Source organism: Suricata suricatta, chromosome 4 (genome assembly GCF_006229205.1).
Source record: "Suricata suricatta isolate VVHF042 chromosome 4, meerkat_22Aug2017_6uvM2_HiC, whole genome shotgun sequence".
NCBI lineage: Eukaryota > Metazoa > Chordata > Mammalia > Carnivora > Herpestidae > Suricata > Suricata suricatta.
Genome location: NC_043703.1, coordinates 50,099,314 through 50,105,282, shown reverse-complemented (window position 1 = coordinate 50,105,282; position 5,969 = coordinate 50,099,314).

The following is a 5,969-nucleotide window of genomic DNA, read 5'->3' as shown; positions in this document are numbered from 1 at the left end:
AAGGCTTTCCTGTCCCCACATGGGATGTCATGTTCCTATCTTGAGCCATCATGGCGAGTGTTTTGTCGCTGTCTTATGACAGTTGTCAGAATTAGTGGTGAGTGCCTTCTTTGGCTAGCAAGCTTGTGAAGGCAGTAACATATCAGGAAACCAAAATATCCATTGAATCTGGTGAGTGGACATCACATCTGTCTGTGCATTCCTGACGCGTAGGGCATCTCAGAACAGCCTTATTGTTTTGTGGAAAAATAAAACAGGCCCCTTAGATGTTCTACCAATGTGATTATAAAGGATTATAAATTTGTATATTGTATGCATGTCCATTGGTTATTACATGTGTGAATGGAAATCCAACTCAATCCAGTTTAGACAGCAAAGGGGTTTATTGGAAGGACAAAAGTTTGCAGAAGGAAAGAGGAAGATGAGGTACTTGGGGCAGTTCCAGGGACCTCAGGGACAGGGGTCCACAGCTTCGGGTGTTGTGCAGAACTTATTTCCGTCTCATCCTGTTTCTCTCGGGAGTTAACTTGAAGGGAAGGTGGGAGGATAAGTAGTGAAAAGGACCAAGAGTGTGGCGTGGACTCATCTGGATCATGTATGATCATGGGAGATGATTAAGTGGAAGGCAAAGCTCAGTCCTATTACTTCTGACCCAAGCTGTAAGATTTGTAGGACATTTCCTAATCGTGTCCTTCCTGCAGAGCCAGCAGCCCCACAGATGCAGCCTGCCCCTTTGTTTTCCAGGAGGGGTGTGGGGAGAGCAGGGACTTTGCTGGGGTCGGGGGTGCTGTTGGTGATGGGCGGGAATAGGGAGTGTGGTGGGCAAAGGACGAAGCCAGAGGGAAGGTTGTCCTTTCAGACTATTTCTGGCTCTAGGCATGGAGCATTGGAAGCTAAGCCTTTTAATTAACAGGAGTTGATAAAAATGTCCTGGCTGCTGGAGCAATTAGATGACTTGAAAGGGCTTAAAAGAATAACTAAAGAAGCAGGTAATGAGAGATACATTCATCTGTGAGGCTCTGACTGATGATATGAAACATCTGCCTACCAGAGGTAACCTGAATATTTAACGTTGTGAATCTATAAATATTTAACTACATTCAAATATTTAGCTACTAGAATTGCCTCTCTAAAAAATGAGATTTTTTTCTGAATATGGGGCCATTTTTCTCAAGGCACAATGTCTAAGCAATTCATTTAAAAAATTATTTTTGACAACTTCCCATCGATTACAGAATACAGCTATTGTGTGTTGGGATCCCTTCTGGTACACAGATTGGATGGGGTGGAAAGAGAGCTCTGATCTGATTATCTTTCGCCACATGCAGGAGGTTAGGAGACTCTCCCGGTTTCTTGACTTTACCATGTATCATTTTCTTGCTCTCCCCACGAGAATCTTATAAGACTCCCCTCTGGGCAAAATCGTGCCCCAATAGAGAAAATCTATGCACTTAGGGAATGGCCAAGAAAAGCAAGAAAATAATAGCTGAAAAGTGGGGGTGGATGTTTGTCAAAGGAAAGCTAGGGAAGGAAAATGTCCAGGACATTTGGCCACATGTTCTTGGGTATAGTAATTCTAGGAGAGACTTTGCGTAGACACAGAGGCCGTGTAACTTATTCCCTTTGAACCATCTGTGCTCACACATCCCTGGCCTCAGGTTCTCCAGTTTAAAGATTGTTGCTCTTCACATATGCCTTGGCTCTCAAATTCTCTGTTTCTGAGGGCATTACTTTTCTTCCAACATCTTCTATGTCTTTAAATTTAAAGGAAGCCCTTTTACATAGCCTCCAAGCAAAAACAAAAGGAAGCTTCTATCTGTCTCCATTAATTCTATCATTATTGTCTATAACTCTTATGTTAGTCAGGGTTCTCCAAAGTAACAACATCAAGGTGGTAGAGATACAGATACAGACAGATAGACATAAAAGGATATTCATTATAAGAACAGGTTCATGGGATTATGGAGGCTAAGAAGTCCCACAATCTGGCCTCTGCAACCTGAAGAGCCAGGAAAGCTGATGGTGTAAGTCCAAGTCCAAGAATCCTGGTCTGAGAATCCTGGGCTGAGTCTGAAGGTCTGATGAACCAGAAGCGCCAATGTGCCATGTCCAAAGGCAGAAGAGGGATGTCTCAGCTCAAGCAGAGGGATTGAATTCACCTTTCTTCTACCTTTTTGTTCTATTCAGGCTGTAGGACTGGATGGTACCAACTGCATTGGAGAAGGTGTTCATCTTCACTCAGTGTGCCAATTCAAATGCTAATATCTTCTGAATATACCCTCACAGGCACATCCAAAACAATGTTTTACCAGCTATTTGGTTAGCCCAGTCAAGTTGACATAAAAAATTAACCACCACACCATTATTACCTCTGCTTCTGTTCCTATTATGACCTCCATGATCTCCAAACCGCTCTCGTCCACCTGAAGCACTTCTTGCTCTATTGCCTGATCAGTGGTATCCCATATGGACTTTGGTTCTGTCTGCCACCTCAAAGAGGCTCAAGGAATTATAATGCCCTTTCAAGAGGAAGGAGACTCATGTACACCAATGTATTGGCATTTCTGATGACATCAGCAGTAGCTATTGAGTTCCAGCTGGGTGCCAGGTCCCTTGCATAGCTCATCTTGAATCTCACAACTCTGAAGGTCTACAGTATTATCTCTCATTTACATTTGAAGCAACTGGATGCTAGAGCCCATGCTCTTCCCTTTTCCACACATTGAGAGGTGTTGGATCACTGTCATTGGGAGAGGGGTAGCAGAGGGGCTGAAGATGACCTGCCACAGAATAATAATAATAATAATCATCATCATCATCATCATCACATGAACTGACAGTCCTGGGCTCTTGTACTTCTGAAGGCTTTGTAGGTACAACATAATTTCATCCTCACGGCAACACAGTGGGTGTAAGGCTACTGCCTCCACTTATCAGTCAAGACATAGGAGAGTAGAGGGCTTGCCTAAAATCATGCTGGGAGTGAGTATTGGAGCTGGAATCAAGCCCCAGCCATCTGGTTCCAGATGGGCAACCAAAAACTAGTCTTCAGGTGGCTCAGAATTGGGTAGTGGAATGAGGAAGTGCCCTCCTCATGGCTTGCCCTTAAGTAGAGAGACACGACTTCCCACAGGGCTATGGCCACCTCCATCGTCCTCAGCACTGTCACAGCTCAGCCACCTACAACAATGAAGGGTATGAGTTTGAGGAAAAAAATCACAGGGATGGAAACTGAGACATGATGAGGTTCTGTGGCTGCCTGGTCCTTCCAAATGCAATCAGCCCCCAAACTACATTTTGGCTCATCTGCCACTGCCTTAAGTTGTAGGTTACCAGAATCACCTTGCTGCTTACTCTTACAGCTCTGTGTCCTTTCTGTCTGAAAATCCTGTTCCCCTTCTCCTCCTGTTCCTCAAGGCCAGTTTAAAATTTCTTTCCTCTAATCTTACAATGTTTGTTTGATGTAAAAAGCTTTGGATTTTTTGATTTAACAATTCCACCTTTAGGATTTTAAGCTAGAAAACACTTAAATGAAGGATTCAAAGATCTGTGTTCAAGGACATTCACTGCAACTTTGTTTGAAATGTTAAAAAGTGGAAACAACCTGATTGTCCATTCGTGAGGGAGGGGGGAAGAAATTATAGCTCCTCACAATGGAATACTGTGTAGGAGTTTGAAAAAAGTAAGATTGATTGGTTAGTCCAGAAAGGTGTTCAAGATATATGGTTGGGGGGGGGACAGGTTGTAAAACAATATGGATTGTATGAACAAATTTTCTTAAAACATAAATAGAGGACTGGGGCGCCTGGGTGGCTCAGTTGGTTGAGCGTCTGACTTCGGCTCAGGTCATGATCTCATGGTTTGTGGGTTCAAGCCCTGCATTGATCTCTGTGCTGACAGCTAGCTCAGAGCCTAGAGCCTGTCTTTGGTTTCTGTGTCTCCCTTTCTCTCTGACCCTTCCCTGTTTACACTGTCTCTCTCTCTCTCTCTCAAAAGTAAATAAAACATTAAAAAAATTAAAAAAATAAATAGGAGAAATAAAAGCATAAGCACAGGGAAAGTCTAGAAATACACTAGATAACTGATAGTGAAAATTATCTTTGGAGGAGAGGGCTATGAGGGACTTTTTCCTTTCTCTGATACTTGTGTAGTATTTGATTTTTTTTTTATGAGAGGCTGCACCTCTACTTCCTTGGGGCATCTCTCTGGTTACCCCCATCAGCCCTTTAGCACATTGCTTGTGCCTTTTTAAGTTCTTGTTTCAATCTTGATTATTTAACGTATCAGTCATTTCTCCTGAACCCTAAACCCCTTGTCATTCATTTTTGTATGAGGTTGAATCATATTCAAATGGCAATTTCTGACCCTATTTTGCCTGTAAAACTGGCAGTGCCACAGCGCCTAGTCTACTCTGTCCTCAGCATGGCACCTGGCCTGTGGCTGGACCGACTTGAATTGCTTTGAAATCATATTGGCATTTGGTATTTATTTATTTGCCTTAAATGTTTATTTTTCTGACATAGAGAACATGAGCAGGGGAGGGGCAGAGAGAGAGAGGGGGACAGAGGATCCAAAGTGGGCTCTGTGCCGACAGCAGCGAGCCTGATGTGGGGCTCGAACTCATGAGCCATGAGATCATGACCTGAGCTAAAGTCAGATGCTTAACTGACTGAGCCATCCAGGCGCCCCCACATTTGGCGTTTAGACATCAGCTGATTTGCTGCTTTACATGAACACATATTCATTATATTTATATATTTTTTCACTTATATTTATAAACTTATATTTATTCACACTGTTGATACCATTCACCTATAATTAATACTCAGATTTGTAAAGATAACTCTGGCATGTGTTTAATCAAACAATTACTAATGTGTCTGTATAAGAGAAAAGATCAGAAGTAGAAATTTAAGATGAATCCTAGAAGAAGTAAAGCCTCTGACATGGAAAAAAATAGGTAAACCTCTACTTCTTTCTGATTTTTGATTTCTTCTTAAGATGTGTCAGCTAAAGAGAGGGAGGAGACTTGAACTAAGACCAATGTAATTTTTTCCATCCAAGGCAAGGCGTCAGAGTGCCTGTCTCTGAGAGAGGTGGCTGCCAGCAGCATCCGGTTGAGGGGACTGTTCATCAGGGGACTTCTTTAAAGACAGCCTGTTTGTCTTGAGGGCTTGGCTGAGCTCCTTGGTTAAGGATTTGTTCTTCTTTCTTTTATTCATTACAGTTATGATATTAGACCTGAGTGATTGATCTCGGACCTCAAATTTTCCACAGGTTCAGACTAGAGTTCTCTTTGTGAACACAAGAAAATATTTTAGGTGGTCAGTTTGTTATTGGAAAAAATAAAATCAAATGTGCAAACATGGGAGCCTATTTTAGAACTCCGTGTTCCAAAGTCATGGATGTGTTTAAAGATAAGAATCCCATGGGGTGCCTAGGTGGCTCAGCCAGTTAAGTGTCCAATTCTTGGTCTCAGCCCAGGTCATGATCTCATGGCTTCTGAGTTCAATCTCCACATTGGGCTCTGTGCTGTCAGTGCAGAGCCTGCTTGGGATTTTCTCTCTCTTCCTCTCTCTGGCCCTCCCCTGCTTGTACTCTCTCTCTCTCAAAAAAGAAGATGCCAGCTCTCTCCATTCACTTTTGGGAGGAAAGCCTGAGAAATAGACATCCATGGATGGATTCAAGGGAGGGCAGGAAACATAGAGCTGGTCTTTGGGATTTCCACCTGTCAGGCCTGGACAGAGTCTGTCTCTCTACTGGCCCTGGCAGGAGGCCAGGCTTGCCTAGAGTGTGAGAGTTAAGGTCAAGGCTCAGAAATAGCAATGGCAATTCAGCTCTGAATAGGCATCATAAGTAATTTTTAAGTAATTTAAAATTAGAGCGCATTAGAACATTGGATCCAGAAGGGATCTCAGAGATTATCTTGTTTCCCAAAGTTCTACAGGATATTTTTAGGTGTTCCGAAA